Source organism: Haliaeetus albicilla, chromosome Z (assembly GCF_947461875.1).
Source record: "Haliaeetus albicilla chromosome Z, bHalAlb1.1, whole genome shotgun sequence".
NCBI lineage: Eukaryota > Metazoa > Chordata > Aves > Accipitriformes > Accipitridae > Haliaeetus > Haliaeetus albicilla.
This window is the reverse complement of record NC_091516.1, coordinates 2,499,371-2,520,781: the sequence shown is the minus strand read 5'-3', so window position 1 is coordinate 2,520,781 and position 21,411 is coordinate 2,499,371.

Here is a 21,411-nt window from a genome sequence, read left to right as displayed (position 1 = left end):
TCATGCCACCACAACCGTTTTTTTTTCCACCCAGTGACACTTTTCAGTAAAAATGATAAGGCAAAAACAGGAGCTTGTGCCTGTCAAGAGCTGAAGGCATTCAGCTGTGTCTTGTACTTCCCTGCGCTGCCTGGGCAAGGCTTTCAAAAGGGTTGGGGTCATTGGGCTTCCAGTTTATTTTCGTTTCTGGTGCAGCAGCTGACTCTAATGATCAAGCTGTGTCTGGGAGAAACAGCAGGATTTTGAGGAAAAGTATTTTACGCTATTAAACATGTCATACATTTAGTAAGAAAGATCAGTATAAGTGTTTTGAATGCATTTAAATTTGAGGTCAATGGAGTCAAGAGTTGGGAGATTCTTTTGTCAAGTAAAGGAGTAGGAAAGTAATGAATGCTGTATCTCCTGGTTCTAGTCTTTCCTCCGGTTTGTGAACTGGCTGGACCCTGTACCCATTAAACTGTTTATGGCAGAAAAGTTCAAATGTGCTCTCATTGAAATGCAAGGTTCTGGTGAGAGCAGGAACATGTCCAAACCCACAGATAAGACTCTGTTTTTGCTTATACTAGAGCCCTCTTTCAGTACTTTACCCCAGTAATATGATTTATAAATATTTTAAGTCTCATTGACCTTGTCAACAGGAGAATAAAGGAATCCAGTGAAGAATCCAGTCCACTTTGTTTCTTAGAAATGTTGCTTCAGAGATATGTTTTGTGGGTTTTGTATATGAAAGAATAAGTTTGTAACAAAATCTGAACAAGTAATTTACTGGACCCAATTTATTCTTAATTTTTCCCTGTTATTCTCAATGGTATTTCACTAGAGGTTAGTGTGTTTCATTATCAGCTAAACCATGGTACATTTATAGGTATATAAACTCTGCCTTTATGTTGTTAAAATATCACTTCTCCTAGCATTGTGTTGGAATCACTTACATAAATATTGGCCAGAACAAAGAGGGCATTCAAAGCCAGTCTGAAGAAACAAGGAGAGGTTACATCTATTGTCATTAATTAAACGTTCCCTTGATTGCTTTCTGGCATTAGGGTTCAGCCAACACACAGAGCCCATGTTCACGGCATTAAACTCTTTTCAAAACGCATTGCCCATATGCAACAAGTCTCTTGCGAATGGCCAGTACTAACTCTTGATCTGTGCTTGGGAATTATTTGGGAGCGATGGATCATATTGAGCAACTGATATCAGGGTTTCCCTAATGATAGGTGGTTGAGTCCTATTGCCCAGGACATCCACAGATAACTGTAACATTGAACAATGGCAACTGAGGCCAGGTTGCATTTTTGCGTCAGCTGAAATATCCCAAAGCCTGGGGATGATCTAACTAAATTAGAAACTTTAAACTAATAAACTTTAAACTAAAGTTAAAAATAAAACTGCAGAGAGCGGTGAAGGTTTTGGATTCAGTATGAATTTTCATAGCTTCAAAATTACTCATTAATTTAAAAAGCGTTCACATGACTTCAAGTAAGAGTATCTCATTCAGGTACTCCACATAAAGATACCAGTAAGAAGGTACTCCACTCATTTCCTCTTTTAATTTTCTTCTCTGTTTCACAGAATTTCTGTGTGACTTCCCCTAGTTATCTGGCATAACTTCCCCCATTTATCTGGCAAACCATGTAGTTAAACTCATTTGAAGATGCTGATGGACACTAACTGGCACTTAATTTGAGCATTGCAAACAGTGCAGCTGTAGCTCATAATTGCCATACTAATTGCGAACATTGAAGTATTTCGCTGTTCAGGATAGCAAGAACCCACAGACAGTAGTGGTCCTTTGCACATGAACCTCCTCTTCTGACAGAAAGTAGGTCCATAACCGTCCATAAGTGTCTGTGGGAAATCTACTGTTGTATGCATAAAAGATCACATGAACTGAAATCTGTAAACTTTAAAATTTCTGGGATAGAAGTTGCTGACTTATGCTAGGGGATGACCAAGCCCTCTTTTCAATGCATGTATGTCTACTAGAATTCTCCAATATTTTTTTTTCCATATCCCAATGCAATAATACTTCTGCAGAATATATTTAGAGCTGCAGAACAGGTTATTTCACACATTAATAATTAACATCAATAAATATTGTTCAAGAACAAATCACAACAGATTCAGACTCTCATATCCCATGAATAAGTATGTATTTCCTTTATTTTGTACATAGAAATAAGGCAAGATAGTATAAAATGCACAAACAGAACCAAAACAATAATTGACAGCAAATAAACAAAACCCCAAGAAAAAACCATAATTTTCTAACACATGTGGCAGTAATTAACCGTATATTTTGGCAGTAGCTCTCCTTGCTTAGCAACTCTAAAATGAGACATTCTGGATATTTTCGCAAGTGATCTGAGTGCATTTCAGTTATTTGGAAGTTGATAACTGTATCAAAACATCACTGTGTTTACTCCAGCTTTCTTTAATGCAATTTCTTTAATCTTTTTGTTTTAGCTTTTAAGGCCTGACTTTGTTCCCACTGAAATCAGACAAAAAAACCAAAGCAAAATATGTGATTTCATTTGGGCTATACTAAATGTTGCACAACAATATTTATTTTATATTTGGGGTTACAGAGAGGATAACCAATTGTAATGTTGGACCCTGATCCTGTAAATCCTTACACATGTCCATGGGGCTAATGACATCAATGGCTTTACTCAAGTAAGGGTTGCTCATAATCACAGAAGTTTGCAGGATAAATTTCTAAATGGCTGTAAGCTGAATATTACAGAATCTATAGCTCTAGAGAGTTTTCAAGCAACTTCTAGCATTACTTATTTAAACTCTCTGCAGCTACTTTTCCTATTGATTTTATACCACTCATAAAATTAAGAAATGCATTTAGAAAAATTAGCACTTTTATTTCTTTTAAATAATGAGTCCTGTATGGCTTTTGTTGAAATCACAAGAAGAACATGCATTGACCCAAACCCCTGAACAGTGTCTTCTGGTGTAGAGAAGCACAGAAAAGCATACTACACTTTAAGCCATTGGTGACTTGCTCCAGAGTATCCTCCCTTAATAAAAACAAAAGTAACAAAACCCAAAACTAACCCACTAAGTTTAGTGATCTAAAAACATTATTTAGCTGGGAGCTGAGCACTTCCTGCAAGATCGGGAGTTTCCAAAGCCCTGCTACAGTTTATGGTCTCACAAGATGCTCAGATTCATCAGAGTGCTAAGTCACCCAGCTCACATGAGCATTTACTAATTAACTTTGAGATGGGTTGAGCACTTTTAGCAGGGATTTGCTTCTGAAGGAAGTTTGATTTTTGATTATGTACTTGTTTTATATAAATCATCTGCATTTACAGAAATTATTGATTTTTGTCCAGTAAAACTTCTGATCCTTATTTTAGGTGAGGATTCTTAAGCTTGAAAAAAAAAAAAAAGTCAAAATTGCCTTTGAAAGTATTTTATAAAAACTTTTGTAATGGGTTTTGGAGAGGAAAATGGCAAGAACTGTTTTATATTATGGCACAATACAGTTTTGAATAAAAAATGTATTTTGGAATTACTGTTGAATCTTAAAACTGGTGTTAAATAGAAAATAAAAAACTTGAACCATAGGAACATAATTTAAAACAAAGAGAGGACTGATATGAAGTGATTCTATATTTTGCAATAATATTAATTTAAAGGTGCTGTGGAAATCATGGTTTCTGGTAAGTAAAGCTCTTACAAAATTTCTCCATTCTGAGTTTACATGGTTGAGAGGCGCTTTTTATGCATGTTGGTTATGGCTAATGCCAATTTGTCTTGTTCTCATCAAAGTGTATGTCCATTTCTTCCATGTCTTTTGAATCTTGTATAATGCAACTCGCATTATTGTAGATCTTTTCCAGAAAGTTATGTGATACTGCCTAGGTCTGGAAGTTAGTCAGTTAGCCTGTCCGTCTTTGTTTCCATCTTCAACTCCCAAGTTTACTTTTTTTTGGAACCATAGTCACTTAAATTATAGCTTTAAAATACAGTTTGTAAGTATTTTACAAATAGAGCTAATGACGTTCATGTTAAGAATACTGTAACTCTGACAAAGAAAACGTCTCACATGTAGGTATCCTTGCAATGCTGGTAGTTGAAAGAAAACTTTCATCACTACAGCCTTTGACTCTGTTGTTAGAGTTGCTTGCCAGCCTTTGTAGCATGACAGAACAAAATCAAATCCATGTTGTATCTGTTGATTTAAACCTTTTATGAATTTTCACACACACAGAAAAAAAGTAATTTTTTTCTCAAGGAAAGAATGCTGTTAATCAGAAACATCAGGCGTGACCAATCCTTACCAGGAAAGGGTTTAGGTGGAACCACAGTGCGGTATTTTTTCAAGTCAAGAAAAAGTTTTAAACAAATAAAAAAAGCAAGACAAAAAAAGAGTTCTGATTTTATTTTTCTATTGTTGATATCATTCTGAAAATGGGGGAAATGCCATGGAAAATGTAAACATTTCAAGAATTCAGAAAGTGGAGTACAGTTTACATGAAGCTGGTATGACATTGCTTTGTAACTCAGAATTTAACTGTTTAGAGCTTTGTTCAAAACTTCTAATGCAGGTGATCAATAAACTTGAAAGCTGAGTTGAAGGAAATGTGATAGCGAGAGAAGTAAGTGCCTTCAGGAAGGCAGGCAGAGAGATTTCCTTGTTTGGAGAGCAGTTCACCTTCTACAGAGTTCCTGCTCATCTGGCTTTGCTGTAAAACACTTTCTCTGTTTCTTGGAAGTACTGACCTAAATGGCAAACAATAAATTATGATGTTTAATGTACTTTGTGTACTTTAGGTACACTTAATATACAAATGTAGTTTATAATCTCCTATGAGCAATATGTCGTTTACTATTTGTTGACAGATCAAGAAATTAAATATAGCATTTATGAAAAGTAAGTGTTAAACTGAAAGCGGTATTCTTTCCTAGTTAATACACCAAGCTGGTATTCTGGAAATGTGGCTCTACTTGTAGTTCTTCCAGTAACTTTTATAAGTTTGGACAAGTCTTTTCATGCCTTCCCATTTCTTCTTTGCCTTATCTTTTGACAGTCTTGAGAGCGTATGTACAAGCAAAAATGCTTTTACCTCATAGGTGCTTTCAGATGCTATTTTAACAGACATGAACAGTGGTTGTTCTTCATTCCTGTCTGCAATCAATTCATCTTCTCTCAAAAGCATGTGTCCAGGTTCCAAATAGAAAAACTAAATGTGGTGCTAGTTTCTTTACTTATATTAATTAATTAAAGAATGAAATTAAATTTAAAAATAAATAGGAGACTGTTGATATACCTTTATTCTAGCATCCCAAACAAGCTACTTAGTTAACTGTCTGCCTGAAGAGAGCTTCAGATCTTCCTGTTTCTCACCCTCAGAGAGCTATGATTTAGGATCAGCTCCTACTGAACATAGCTGGGAGCAAATGTACCTAGTTCCTGTGGCAGCATTTATAACAGGTACATATGTGGCAGAGCACATGGAGAAACACTAGCATGAGCACTGAAGTTTTTGCAGCTGATCTTCAGAGCTTTGCAGTTAACATCAAGGATTGCTGCTTAGCCTCAGACTACGTTAAATGTGTTTAGTGCACTCAGCTTTAATATTGCTTCCCAAGGAGAAGGAGGTGGGTATTAGGTCCTTCTGAAAGAGGAAAAGAACTTGTGTATCCTTTGTTGCATGAGAAAGCAGTGCAAACTTTTGTTCCTGCAGACTACTGGACAGACAGATCACCTGTCACTCTTGGCCAGGAATTTGGGCAGAGAGCACATGGATTTTACACTAGCCGAGATTCTGCTGTGATGATTTACTTCCATGGAGATGCCACCTCCTTGCAGCAGCATTTCGGGGAAGGACATCGAGCTAGCAGCATTTTACTGTGCCTGTCCAAAGAATGTCATGTAATGAGGCCCTCTGGGAGATGGGAGAAAATTTCCCTTTTCTATTTTCAGGCTATCTCTCAGTACAAATGATGCCATTTGACAAATAAAAGACATCACTGATGACTCAGATTGGAAAAACAAGATTACCAATTCAAAATGTACTATGTAGTAGAAGGTGGGAAGAAATGATTACATCATTCAGGATCTCAGGGCACTTCTGTCTTAGATTGCATTTCATTTGTCATGACAGCTTCTCAATGAGAGCTTAATCTTGCAGCCCTGCTGTGGGAGCTGATATCCTGTAAACTTTGAATGACTTAATGGAACAGGGGGCACAATGTGAGGTCTTTAATTTAAAACAACATGTAGTTTTCTTTCCAGTTAAAGATTTGTTTCACAGATGTTTTGCCAATATTTGAATAAGAGTTTGCTACCAGCCTTCTTTTTTCTCTCCCCAGCAAGTTTCCTTTAAAAAGTAGTGTACAAGATGAAAAATGCATGTATTTCTGCAAAAGGAGGTGCGGGCCTGGAGGATGCATTCAGTTTAGATGCAAAAGAAGAGAAAGATGGGGAGCATGCTCAATAAGGAAAGTGTCATTAAGTGGACTCACTAGAAAAGTTTGTTTCAGAAGATGGATTTTGCACACTGTAAGTTTTGAAGTAAGGCTAGAGGATAAAAGCCTTGCTGATGATTCAAAGCATCTGGAAGTAGAAAGAAGCTTTGCAGCTCCTTGATATTTGTGCAATAAAGTCCATTCCAGGACTGTACTTCAGCTCTAAGTCTGCATTCTCTCCACAGTGCCTTCCTATGGATAGGTGGGTTCCTGCAGATTTTGGTGACCTCAGGTGGCTCTCTGCTCCCTCTCTAGTTTGAACCAATTCAGCAGTGTTCAAGCAGGAGAGGCATGTTCGTCTCTCTGTTGGCTGTTCAGCCTGCCTGAGGTAGTTATTTTTCTGAGTTAGAATGTACTTAGGAAAGGTTTAGAGTCAGGTGTCTCAAAATCAAACACATCAGTAATAAGTTCTTAAGTAAATGTAGTTCTCAACAACCTACATCTTCAGGTTTCCAAATCTGATCAAACATTGAGTTAGAGTTTGGAAGAGAGCTGGTGTCTGATAGCTGCTTTCCAGTGTTTGCTGAGAATCTCATTATCTAAATGTTGTGTGCTGCTTTCCCACTTGTTTTTCCGGTACCTCTATTAAGCTGGGTCAGTACACACATACAAAGTATGTAAGCCAACCTATACAGTTACATTACCAGTCTCATATTCAGTAGTCATAAATGTGTTACATATTTTGAATTTCTTACAGTGCAGTGGTGTGTTGACTGCAAAGCCTTATGCTGCCTTTTCAACTGAAATAGAGGAATCATGATAATAAACATAATAAAATCTTATATGTTGTGTAGTCGGCACAGATTGTCTTATTATATCGAGACTCATGTATTTTTCAGCAGGACTTGGTTTTGAATCATGAGGTTTTAGAATCTCAGATTTCATTTCATAAAGGACATTTTTAGCTCTTGAGATTGTGAAAGCAGAAAGAGGGGAGGAAAAACTGTTAATATCTCATTATCTGGGGATGATCAGCATAAGCTTGGAACTATCAGCTTTTGGCAATACTTACTGAAAGTAACTTGTCGCTAGACAAGGATAGGGAAGTATGATGTTTTGTATGGTATCATGAGATCCTCCTCTGATCTCAGTGTTAGTGTGAATAGGGCATGATAAAGCTTTCAGATTTGTTATGCATAGCTGAAGTGCAATGAACTAAGACTTTTGCAGAGCAGCAGTGTAATAATATTGATAACTGTGTGATTTGCACTTAAGGCAACATGTTAGCTTTTCTCAGAGTATTCTGGTTTGCTAGATTGTGAAGCATACTATTTGCCTCGTCCTGGGTTTTAGTAATTCCAGGTGATTCTGTTTCTCTGGATATTAGAGTCATGACAACTGGATAGCTTCTAGCAGGGCACTGAATGGTGGGAGGATAACATTCAGTTATATTTTTCTGGAACTGTCAAAACTTTTTTAACTTTGCTCTCATGGAGGTTCACAAGTTGTTCATGAGGGGAAAAAGAAAGTATAGTGGGCTTGTAGGTCTACTGTCAGAAGAGAATTCCATTTGAACGAACTCTGTATATCTTCCTGTGAACTGCTGTAGGTCCTGACTTTCAAATCTGAATAAGAAATTTGTTGTTTTTTCAATATGCAAAACTAAACATTATCAATTGCACCATGGGCACTTGCCACATCAGACCTTGATGAAAAGACATACAGCAGCTTTGTTTCACCACAGCTGTGAGGCTGCTGGACTTCAGCTGACTCTTCTTGCAGACTCCACAGTCTGGTCCTGCTTCTGGCCCTCACTCTACGCTATTTCTCCTAATCCATGTTTCCACCACCACTTCTTTCTCCTCTTCCATTGCATTTGCCAAACAGCTACTTAGGAAATCTCAGCAGAATTCAGGATCTGGCCCAGCATTTCAGCTGATTGATGTATTTCAGCTGTAGGGAAAATGGTAAGTCAGAGCCTGAGAAACAAGGAAGTTGGGAACTGAGCTCAGTCTTTATGAGCAAACCTTGTCAACATAACTTACTTGCCAGATGGTGTTACTTAAAGGGTTGAATTTGCTCTGAGAGCAGGATAGCAAGGCTGCTTAATATTTAAAGACACAGAGTATTTCCTTACAGTTTCATACTTTGGTGTGCATATCACAGTGTTTGCAGGTTTGCATGGTTTTCTTAGTTGCTGAGACTGAAAGTCAGCTGAGGTTTAAATAACGATACAAAACTTGCACTTAGAACTCAGGGAACCAATGACCTCTTTTTAGTAAGATGACAAAATTGGACCTTTCCCAATATCTGCAGTCATTTAGGAAAGTTTAAATAAATAAATAAATCTCAACTGGATGAACTGAAAAGTCAAATGAAAACTGCTTCTACTGAATTATACATCTTTCCTTCCTGAACAGTGAGGAAATGAGGAGAAAATTGATTTGTCCCATGTAACTCACACAGGTGAGCTGGGATTGTATAGAAAGTACATCTTGAATAGCAGCACCTTCAGTTGGTAAGATATCCTCATACAAGAAAACCAGGAAAATCAGGAAAAAAAAATCTGAAAACAGTATGTTAATATATGGAAAATGTCTGTTTCCATGGATAGAGATCAAAATGGAACCAGAGCTGGTGATGGTTAATACTGGTAGGTCAGTTACTTTGCATACCTCATGATTACTGAAGTCATTAATAGTCTGCTCATAAAATAACATTATATTGATAACCTAGCAGTCACTTGTTCTTGTATTTATACATTTAAAATAAGGTTATGTGGTTTGATTTATTGTTATTCTTACATCAGTAGATTTTGCACGTTGTTATTTTTATACTTAAAAGTTGGCTGTGTGAATGAACTGCAAGAGATTAATGCTTATTTGCATAAACCTATAATTTTTTTAACCTATAAAATTATAATTTCTCTTAAAAAAAGACTAAAACTTTTCAAACATGTTCTAGAACTAACCAGCAAATCAAAATTGGATAATGTATCTACTCTCTTGTTTTTGATCATGATCAAAACCAAGAAGACTAAAAGAATTGTCATTCTTTATAGTAATAACCAACGAGGCTGGTGAATTTGGATAAATTTGATCTGCTGACATACAGTCTCTAAAGGAATTGTTCATTGAAAAAACAACAACAATAACAAACCAACACCCCCCTCCCCAACTTCTTAGCCTGTATTTTATCGTCAGAAACTGGAGTACAAATGAGCTTTTAATTAGATTTGGTGTGCTTTTTTTTAATATTACTCTCTTCTTTTGTAATTTATTTTCCATTAGTGTGTTGACTTCTGTTGATAAAGATTGTCAGAGGGCTAATTAACTAAGAAAATAGTTTCATAATGAAAATGTTTTTGTGAGAACAAAATGCAGTAAAATAAAAAAAAAACAACCTCTCCACATTAAAGAAAATTAAGTGGTCTACAGTAAGATTGGAAAGTCCCTCTCTGAAACCACATTATCTCAGCTGTGATACTCATCTTTGCTGAATAGTGGGTTCCCCCTGCCTCAAATATTTTAGCCTCCTGTGAAACAGTTTGGATGCATATAAGGACACTGCATGGTTCATATGATGCGTCTAATCTAACTGGCAGTTTAGGCATTTTTTCTGAGAAGCAAGTATTTAATCTCTTTCCATAAAGGAGAAAGTCAAGACCCCCAAATTTTATTGACTCAAAATATCTATTTCAAAAAGGGCCTTAAGTTCTACTGTCTTTGGTCAAATGATTTAGTTACATCTTTCATCTTACAGGCTATTACTATGTGGGTTCCTGCCTAGGAGTAACAGGTAAACTGTAAAGATTAATCCTTTGCTATTTGAAGTTATGATGATGCTAAGAAATACAGCACTTTCATTGAAAAAGAATATTTGTCTTTTTCTCATGTCTTTTGCTCACACCAAAGAACATAAATCATGCCACAATCCTCTGGCAAATATGCTCCTTAAGATTTTAGCCTAAAAGCAACCATATTTGTAAGCTAATTTACTGTATTAAACTACCAGTTGAATACTAACCACAACAGAAGTATTAATTTAAATAAAGTTGCTTATATAACATTTTAAAAACCAAACAAATTAAGTGGAATAATTTAAAAGCATCAAGAAATATTTCCATTTGTCTTTCTCATAAATTGATACACTAATTTGTAGTTCCTATGTAGTGATCACGTTGAGAATCATGGCAGTTTTGTGTAAGATGACTATGACATAGATGAGTATCTGTATTTATTATAAGAAACACCTTGGTGGCTGCCAAATTTAAGGCCATTGAGGAGCTAATTTTATTTCATCATTCAAGAAAATTGCATATGTTAAATTACTTCTGCTGTATAATATATACAGTAAAAGGCTCTGGACTTCCTTAAACACAAAATATCTCTGGAACTCTGGCTTGAAGTAGGACTGTACAAATGTAATTTATTGTAGACATGACAAAAGCTGACAATGATTTGAAGAAGACTTTACTTCTGTATACTAGATGTCTTGTCACAGATGCTTACTAGAAGAGGATGACTATGGCCAAAGATAGGATTTTAAAAGAGAGTGCAGATGGCTAAAATGGGAGACAGACAGACTGTAAGTCATGTATCCAAAAGCAGAAAAACCCTTCAAAAGCCTTGTCTAGCACACTGGCTATCATGGCATAAGCCTTGCCATACTGGGTCATTCACAGAAATTTTAAAACAAATAGAGAATCCTTGAAGCAGGGTAATTGTTGGAGGTAACTCCCTTCTGAGGGGGACAGAGGGCCTAATATGCAGACCTGACCCATCCCACAGGGAAGTCTGCTGCCTCCCTGGGGCCCGGGTAAAAGACATTACTACGGAACTCCGTGGTCTGGTTCAGCCCTCTGATTATTACCCGCTATTGGTTGTGCAGGTTGGCAGTGATGAGATCGCGGAGAGAAGTCCAAAAGCAATCAAAAGGGACTTTAGTGAAAGGATTGGGAGCACAGGTAGTGTTTTCCTCAGTCCCTTCAGTGGCAGGGAAATATACTGAAAGGAACAGAAAAACACTCCTGATTAACACATGGGTCAGAGGCTGGTGCCATTGGTGGAATTTTGGGGTTTTTGATCACAGGGAGGTTTACACAGCACCGGGCTTGCTGGCAACAGATGGAATCCAGCTGTCTCAAAGGGGGGAAAGGATTCTGTCTCATGAGTTGGCGGGGGTCATAGAGAGGGCTTTAAACTAGGTTCGAAGGGGGAAGGGGATAAAACTAGGCTCACCAGAGATGAGCCTGGGGGTGGCATGCCCATGCTGGGGGTGGAATCAATAGCTGTGCATCTATGCCAATGCACGCAGCATGGGCAATAAACAGGAGGAGTTGGAAGCCATTGTGCAGCAGAATAGGTATGACTTAGTTGCCACCACTGAAACATGGTGGGACGACTCCCATGACTGGAGTGCTGCGACGGATGGCTATAAGCTCTTCAGAAGGGATAGGCAAGGCAGAAGAGGTGGTGGGGTGGCTCTCTATGTTAGGGAGTGTTTTGATTGTACAGAGCTACACAATTGTGATGATAAGGTCACCTGCTTATGGGTAAGGATGAGGGGGAAGGCCAACAAGGCCAACAAGGCAAATATTGTGCTGGGAGTCTGTTATAGACCACCCAACCAGGTTGAAGAGACAGATGAATCATTCTACAAGCGGCTGGCAGTAGCGTCAGAATCGTGTGCCCTTGTTCTCATGGGGGACTTCAACTTTCCGGATGTCTGCTGGAAATACAACACAGCAGAGAGCAAACAGTCTAGGAGGTTCCTGGAGTGTGTGGAAGATAACTTCCTGACACAGCTGGTAGGTGAGCCAACCAGGGGAGGAGCCTCGCTAGACCTACTGTTTACAAACAGGGAAGGACTGGTGGGAGATGTGGTGGTTGGAGGCTGTCTCAGGCTTAGTGACCATGAAATGATAGAATTCTCAGTTCTTGGTGAGGTAAGGAAGGGGGTCAGCAAAACCACCACTACGGGCTTCCAGAGGGCAAACTTTGGCCTGTTCAGGACACTGGCTGAGAGAGTCCCTTGGGAGACAATCCTGAAGGGCAAAGGGCTCCAGGAAGGCTGGACATTCTTTAAGAAGGAAGTCTTGAAGACCCAGGACCAGGCTATTCCCATGCGCCACAAGATGAACTGCCAAGGAAGACGACTGGCCTGGCTGAACAGGGAGCTTTTGCTGGGACTCAGGAAAAAAAGGAGAGGTTACCATCTTTGGAAGAAAGGGCAGGCAACTCAGGAAGAGTACAGGGATCTTATTAGGTCATGCAGAGAGGAAATTAGAAAGGCAAAAGCTCAGCTAGAACTCAATCTGGCCACTATCGTAAGAGGCAACAAAAAAATTTTTTACAAATATGTTAACAATAAAAAGTTAGCCAAAAAGAATATCTATCCTTTAATGGATACAGAGGGGAACATTGCCACCAAAGATGAGGAAAAGGCTGAGGTACTTAATGCCTTCTTTGCCTCAGTCTTTAATAGTGAGACCAGTTACCCTCAGGGTACTCAGCCCCCTGGACTGGAAGACAGAGACGGAGAGCAGAATAAACCCCCCACAATCCAGGACGATATAGTTAATGACCTGCTATGGTGTCTGGACACTCACAAGTCTATGGGACCAGATGGGATCCATCCAAGAGTACTGAGGGAACTGGGAGAGGTCCTTGCCAAGCCACTCTCCATCATCTATCAGCAATCCTGGTCAACAGGGGAGGTTCCAGAGGACTGGAGGCTTGCCAGTGTGACTCCCATTTACAAGAAGGGTCGCACACAGGACCCGGGGAACTACAGGCCTGTCAGCTTGACCTCAGTACGAGGGAAAATTATGGAGCGGTTCACTTGAGTGCGCTCATACAGCATGTGCAGGATGACCAGGGGATCAGGCGCAGCCAGCATGGGTTCATGAAAGGCAGGTCCTGCTTGACCGACCTGATCTCCTTCTATGACCAGGTGACCCACCTAGTGGATGAGGGGAATGCTGTGGATGTTGTCTACCTTGACTTCAGTAAGGCCTTTGACACTGTCTCTCACAGCATACTCCTTGAGAAGCTGGTGGCTCATGGCTTAGACAAGTTACTCTTCACTGGGTAAAAAACTGGCTGGATGGCTGAGCCCAGAGGGTTGTGGTGAATGGAGTTAAATCCAGTTGGCAGCCAGTCACAAGTGGTGTTCCCCAGGGCTCAGTTTTGGGGCCAGTTCTCTTGAATATCTTTATCAATGATCTGGATGAGGGGATCAAGTGCACCCTCAGTAAGTTTGCAGATGACACCAAGTTGGGAGGGAGGGTTGATCTGCTCGAGGGTAGGAAGGGTCTACAGAGGGATCTGGACAGGCTGGATCGATGGGCTGAGGCCAATTGTATGAGGTTCAACAAGGCCAAGTGCTGGGTCCTGCACTTGGGTCACAACCACCCCATGCAGCGCTACAGGCTTGGGGACGAGTGGCTGGAAAGCTGCCTGGTGGAAAAGGACCTGGGGGTGCTGGTCGACAGCCGGCTGAAGACAAGCTAGCAATGTGCCCAGGTGGCCAAGAAGGCCAATGGCATCCTGGCCTGTATCAGAAATGGTGTGGCCAGCAGGAGCAGGGAGGTGGTTGTTCCCCTGTACTGGGCACTGGTGAGGCCAAACCTTGAGTCCTGTGTTCAGTTTTGGGCCCCTCACTACAGGAAAGACATGGAGGTGCTGGAGCGCGTCCAGAGAAGGGCAACCAAGCTGGTGAAGGGTTGAGAGCACAAGTCTTGTGAGGAGCGGCTGAGGGAGCTGGGGCTGTTTAGTCTGGAGAAGAGGAGGCTGAGGGGAGACCTTATTGCTCTCTACAGCTGCCTGAAGGGGGTTGTAGTGAGGTGGGTGCTGGTCTCTTCTGTCAAGTAACTAGTGATAGGACGAGAGGAAATGGCCTCAAGTTGTAGCAGGGGAGGTTTAGATTGGATATTGGGAAAAATTTCTTTACTGAAAGGGTTGTCAGGCATTGGACCAGGCTGCCCAGGGAAGTGGTGGTGTCACCATCCCTGGAGGTGTCCAAAAAACGTGTAGACGTGGCACTTCAGGATATGGTTCAGTGGGCATGGTGGTGTTGGGTTGACAGTTGGACTTAATGATCTTAGAGGTCTTTTCCAACCTAAATGATTCTATGATGCTAAGATTTGCCTTGTGTAAAACTGAGCTTACCTCAATCTGGTTCTTCTCTATGGCCTTCTGAAATAAACACTGAAAAGCACCACAAAATGGAAAAGAGAGTCTGTTAATGGTACTCTGACCCTGCTCAACATACTGAAGCAGTACAGCTGAAAGGGCAGCAGTGAATTCAAAACAAGCTAGAGAAATTCCAGTCACCTTCCTTTAAAAAAATCTGACTGTAAAGGCATAAACACTATTATTCATACTGGGTCATATTGTGGAGCTTTTGGTGAGTCCTGTATCACTGTACAAATGCATTTTGGATTGGACATCAGGGTATCATGGCATCTGCAACTTTCCTTTATTTTTCATGGAATCTTTGTCACCAAGGTGCAAAGTGGTGATTGTGGCATCTTCAGACCTTGTTAAAATTCGCATTTCCAACATTAGCCTTTACTGCAGAGAAAGTTTAAAATTAATTTTGTATAAATAAGCTACAAGCAGACACAAAGAGGAGGATGTTTTCAGCCCGAAGCTGAACGTTTCAGAGCATGAACCAGGGCTATAGTGGGAGTTGTTTCATTACAGCTTTGACAGCAAGTTCAGCATCCACTGCATTAAATTAAGAATCAATGGATTAGTCACAGTAATATGATATGAAATTAACTTGTTCTGCTGTAAAGACAGTATTGTACAAAGCTGGAGAGACCAGGTTGTTCATCAGCGTTTGCATTACCTTTAAGTTAGTTGAAGAGAAATGAACAGTAACAAAATACAATTGTAAAAACACGTTTTCAAAACAGTCCGGCTTACATCCCTACTTTCACTAAAACGCATGAAAATATTTATCTGGGTATGGGTTACTCACAAGAGCAAGGACTTTGCTAGAAATTTTCTTGAAAGTATTGGAACAAAAGAATCGATAGTTATTGTCAAACAAAAAGAAAAAAGTCATTGGAAGAAGTTACAGTCAGAGAAGGTAAAATATCCTGAGATTTCAAAGTGATCAGAAACGTGATAAAAATGTAGATAAAAATGTTTATCAAGTTGATATCAGCTGCAGAGAAGCAGAATTTTGGTCTAAATGTAGAGAGATTATGGAGAAACAGACAGGAAGATAATACAAAGTGCTTGAAAAGGAGTAGCATGAGAGAATAGTTCCTTGATGGATTCTAGAGAAAGACTAGACACAGTTTCTAAAACATTAAAGATTTTTTAAAATTGGCATAACTTAAATCAAATAATATCTCTTTATGTTTCTTCTACTCTTTTGGATTTCTAAATAGCAGGTTTTTTGTTTTTTTTAAATGATCCCATCAAAACTATGGCCTCTTATTCTACCAGCTGCACACATAGACTGGGATTCATCTTGGTCGCCAGCAAATTAGTCATTTAGTCCAAAATTAGTTGTTTAGGTTATCTCCATAGTCTGTGGCAGAAGAGGGCAATTCATACCTTTGTAAGATAGGTATCTAGGGTAGGTAGGATGTGTTGTTCTTGGGAAAACACTCCCCTGTTAACTATGACGGTAGTTTATCCTGGATGTGTACTTTTCATATAGCTAATATTTGGTGAGATGAGTCTGACCCACAGGTGGAAAGACAGCCCTTTTGACATGCTACTTAGGACCTAAGTAATTATAAGTAAAGAAAGAAAAGATGAGGGATAGCTATGGTTAACTGTAATAAAGGTACGTTTATTTAGTTCACATGCATGTAAAACTTGAAATCTGGTCATTAAAATGAAGATGTATTTGCCTATGCAATGTTTATGTGCGTGTTTGATTCCATAATCATAAAAAATGTTGGTACAAAAATAGTTATCTCTGCATGCAACCCTTTTCTAGAAGGCTGACCCTTTTCTTGTACGAAAGCCAGTAATCTTTGGCTAGATTTTCCCAGGCAACGCTGTTTTCCGAAACCCTGTATGTTATGACATGCTGATGAAAGCCAATGTGATTCAGCAGAAGAACTTGTTCACAGAAACAGAGTCTCCTAATCCAGTTAGGTATTTAATTGCAGGTCTGGGAACAGCTTGCTTCTGCATATATTCAAATTTTAATTGTCTGCTGAGTACAGATCTTTGTATTATTTCTGAAATTCAGAAGCTGTATTGTAATCGTACTTAGTCAGGCAGCCAGAACCGGAGTTCTAAGGCGAGTGCACCTGCATGGATGTAGATGATAATAGCATTTAGACTAATTCTATGCAACTGAAGTAGTGAGCAAGATAAATTCTCCAAATGTTTTGGAGAAACACAAGTCCATAGAAGCGGAAGTCTATTTAACACCATGTTTTTCCCAAAGGACTTCCAAGTATTTTTGTCTCCAGCTCCTGGACCAGGATTTTTAATCCTCACATTTGATAATCCCTACTTCTGCCTTAGCCTAGGAGTTTCTGCAATCAGATGTTTCCTTGCTCATGCTTCTGAAATGCCAGTGTTCTGAGTTCCTTCTGGGTAGGCAGTCCTGTCCCTCACCAGCACCTCTTCTGGCTCTTAGTCACCTTTTGCCGTAGGGACTCTTCCCTTTTGTTTGTTGCCTCTAGCTCTGGACTCTGATTTTAATCTTAAAACTTCATTTCTCCCTGCATGTTTACATGAATGGACTTCTTCTAGGCAGAGTTGCCTTGAGACCTCTCAGCCTTGTGGGCAGAACTGAACTTTGCCAGATGACAGATGACAAGCCATGGCCAGGTTTCTCCTACTGTTATCAGGGAGGGAATAAAGCCAAGACAGGGAGTGAGTGAAATCAGCTTTGGTTTTGCTTTGCCTGCAGGTGCAGGCAAGAGAGAAAGGGGATCTTGTTTTCAGAAAAGGTCCCTGTGTTTCTCATCAAATCTAGATTCTGAGTTGATGGTGGTAGCACGACCACTAAACTTACCTTTCCAGTACACTGTGAGTCTGTGGCTGCTTTGCCACCCCCTGCAGAAAGCTGCTCTGGGTGACTGCCCTCGCCTTTGTCTAGAGCTGGTCCTGATCCTTCATGTGAGAAATGCACTGTGCATATGATGCCTGAATTCCCTTTCTTTGTGTCTAGATACATAACTACTTTATCCTGGGAGATTTAGCTTGCATAGCTCACAAAAGGGAGGTCAGTCTATCTTTCTCCAGCACAGTCAGTACAGAGTCTTGCCAAATTAACTTTCTTCATGGAAGTCCCTCAGAAATGCTTGTTTATATTGAGCAAACAACTTTCAGGAGAGGAAAAAGAGAACAATCAGTTATTCATGCAACAGCATTGGTTTGGCTAGAGGAAATGTTCCTAAACCCTTACAATTGCTTTTGAAAGCTAGCCAGTGTGAAACACAGAAGTAATGTTAACTTAAATGCAATTTCAAGCATCTAGCAAAGAAGGAGCTTACCAAGGACAAATGTCCCCAAGTGCTTGGAGTACCAGACAGACAAAAGGAAGAAGGTGACTTTTCGCAGACAAGAAGCTACAAACTAAAACTTTGTCATCATATTACAGGCACAATAAAAATGAAACCCACAATATTTAGCCTACTTAGCAATTTTCCGAGTATTTTAACCTGAGGCATATTTAAGATTATTCCTTCTGTCTGATTTCTTTTATCTGACATGTCTTTACCTGTCCTTATCTAACATGATTCTTTTTAATTAAGGCAATCTGGATGTGGGCTTGGCAGCTATTGCAGTGGGGTAAATCACAACCAAGTTCTTGAGTGCAGAGCTGCAGAGTGGAAGGAGACGTCAGGGTGCCAATTTACAAACGATGCATAACATTCTGCATTTCCATGTTTGAGCTGGGCGTGTTGTCAGCTTCTCCTGATATAGCACATGGGCCTAGATTCATCCCATCTAAACTGCGGCACTTATCTGAGGCATCTAAACTAGGAGCTTATTTAATGTTGCCTTCATGTCTAATTGGAGAGAAGCAAGTACCTCCAGAAGGTAATTCAGCCCATTTGCGATCTGGCTGATCCCCTGCAGGTGCCCTTAGCTGACTCCTTTGGCTGTGAGGAGGTTGGAGAGTGACTAGTGTGCCGGTTTGTGTGCCTTAGGTAGGTGTCTACAGTTAGATGGTGGAATTTAGGCCACCATACACTGCTGCCTGGTAGTATTGTAACCCCGAGTTAGGCTCTAAGGCTTTGCATATATTGAATGGAGGGACGTAGATACGTAAAGATGAAATCCATCACAGCCAGCATGCTCTGCAGAGAATTTCCTCAGCCAAGGAGAGCAGTGTGCTTCAAGGTCACAGTGCTGTTAATATCTTAATGTAGCGTAACACCTACAGCTCTAAATCAAGGCATGTTTCTTTGCCTAGGCCTTGTCCAGATAAACATGGACATTGCATACAGTTTCATACTACTAATAGTAGGACAGACAACTTCTTCAGGTCCACTTCTTCAAGTCTGGGAGAAAAAAATCTGTGTATGATTCAATCCCAAACAGTGACAATGTGCCAGGGTTTCTTCTGTATGTGAAAGTTCAGACTGTTCTCCCAGAGAGAGGTTTTTTTATGTATTTTTCAGACATAGCAATTTGGTCAGTGTTTCTGAATGGATTACCAAAATACTACTCTAGGCTTGAGGACTTGTACAGCAAATTAGGCCCACATCCAAATGGGAATTTAAGTGTTGCAATTCTGAGGCTTGCAGTGCTAGGTGTTTAGGCACATAATCTCCGCAGTGGAGTCCAAAGCTGAAAGTGGCGCTTGGTTGCCTCTACAATGCATAAGGAGAAACAGGTTCTTTAAAGTCAGATTCATAACACAGCAGCACATTGAGCAGGGACATAAGCATCATAAGTGGGAAAGTCTGAGGACTGCAGTGTGGCTACAGTCATTTGCTGTTGAATGTTAAAGCAACAATAATATATATCTTAATAGTTCAGAGTCCAGTGAAGCATTAATTTTATTTCTGAAATGGAAGGAGACAGAGTGCTCCTCCTGTTTCCCCGAGTTATTCTGTGTAGCCATGGTGCTAATGAGGCTGCTGGTTGAATGCATTGGCACCTTATTAACAGAGGCTTTAATTCTTATGTACTACTTAAGTACTTTAGCAGCAGGGGAAAACCAAGGGGGTTCTTCCCAGAAAAATAACAAGCAAATGGGATGATGTTGGAAATAAGGCATGAGGGAACAGAAGCTGTGTTTGGTTTGTGTGTGAAGGTGCCATTTCAACGGCTGTACAATTCCCACAGCAGTCTTTCAGTGCCAGGAAGAGTGAGTGGGCAGCAATTTGGATGGGGGTGCTCACACAAAGATCACAGGAGCAATGCTGGCAGCAGTTCCCTTCCTTTTGTTTGGGGCTGTGACACAAAGTGGATGTGGTAGGATCAGTATTCAGGAGGGAGTATACAAATAATCCCTTGACTGAAAATAGTTCCACCAAGATGTTAGTCATCTGGGGTAGGACCCAAACCACAGCATACTGATCGAAGAAAGCTTGGGGCCTTGCCTAATCTAAAAAATGTGAAGCAGGAATAAGAACAAGGTCTGTCTGCTCTGCTGCTGTGCACTGTGTGTGCTGTAGCATTATGTCTAGATTTGCAGTGGTTTATGTCTGCATAGACAATGTCACTGATATTTGGAAGAAAATTTTCTGTATTTATCACACAGCTCCACAATATGGCCTACTGTGTTTCATCATGGCAAACAGAAGTGGTTTTTCTAAGAATTTCTGTTATTTTAGTCAACAGTTTAGATTTAAAAGTGAATACACCAAGATCCAGGAGAAATCGTCTTTGCTTAGAAGTAGCAAAACAAAGCCTGAACCTTTAGTTGGAGGTAAAATCACCTTCTACAATGATAATGGGGAAAAAAACCCAAATCCACAGTAAACCAAATAATTAATTAAAGCCCAGGCTTAAGTGTTTTTAAGAGTCTACTTGACTCACAAGGATAACACAACAGTGGGCTGCTTTTCACATGGACATTTTACCATGCTGCTGTCAGAGACCCAAACCTAGACTTCAGTCCATATATGATACTTCTTGGGCAGGTGATTTAACTACAAGCGTCTGTGCAAAGACTGTGCAGCAATTTCCCTTCTTCCTCAAAGGAAATGTGACCTTGTTTTCATGCATGAATTCATACCGTCCATGACCAAGTACAGAAACTGCTTTTGCTATTAGTTAAGTTTGGAATTTAAGCCTGGAAGAAGAACCTCACTGTATCCCTATGATAGATACCAAATCTGTATGTCCAAGAACATGCAACAGAAAGCAACTAATCTGTATTGTGAAGCAGAAATCAGGTTCAAAGTCTCTCTTTTCTGTCTTTAACTGGTCTAATGGACAAAGGATAAACAGAGCATGCTATGTAGTCTGATTTTGATGTTATCCATATTTGTTTTCCCTTGAGCAAACTGGGGAAATGCAATCTAGATGAAACCAGCATATGCATGTGCTCAGCTGTTACTAATTTTGACAGTATTTATCAATGTGTTGCTGTCAAACTGGGAGACCATTTCAAATCAGTCCCAAGGTATCTCTTCTGGTCTGAAGTAAATCCATCATTTCTATTCTGAAGTGGAAATGTCCATTCTGCACAGACAAGTAAACAAGCAGGAAAAAAGATGTAATGTTAACCTCTTGAAGCCATCATTATCTGTGTTGTCTCTTTCAGACAGTGTCAGTGCTGTTATGCATAGTTGCAAACTTCTCTTAAAAACTTGATGACATCCTGAGTGTCTGCAGCATGCGACAAAAATCTATGAATCAAACCCAGAGTTCAATTACAAAAACAGGAACACAAATTATAGGACCAATGCAAATATGAATAGTTTTGCTATAGTAAATCTGCCTGACATTTTGTTATAAAGCTCTTGTTTGGGACTTGAAGGGTAGTGTCCTGTCCTAATAATATAGGAGATAATTCATTTAATAATGG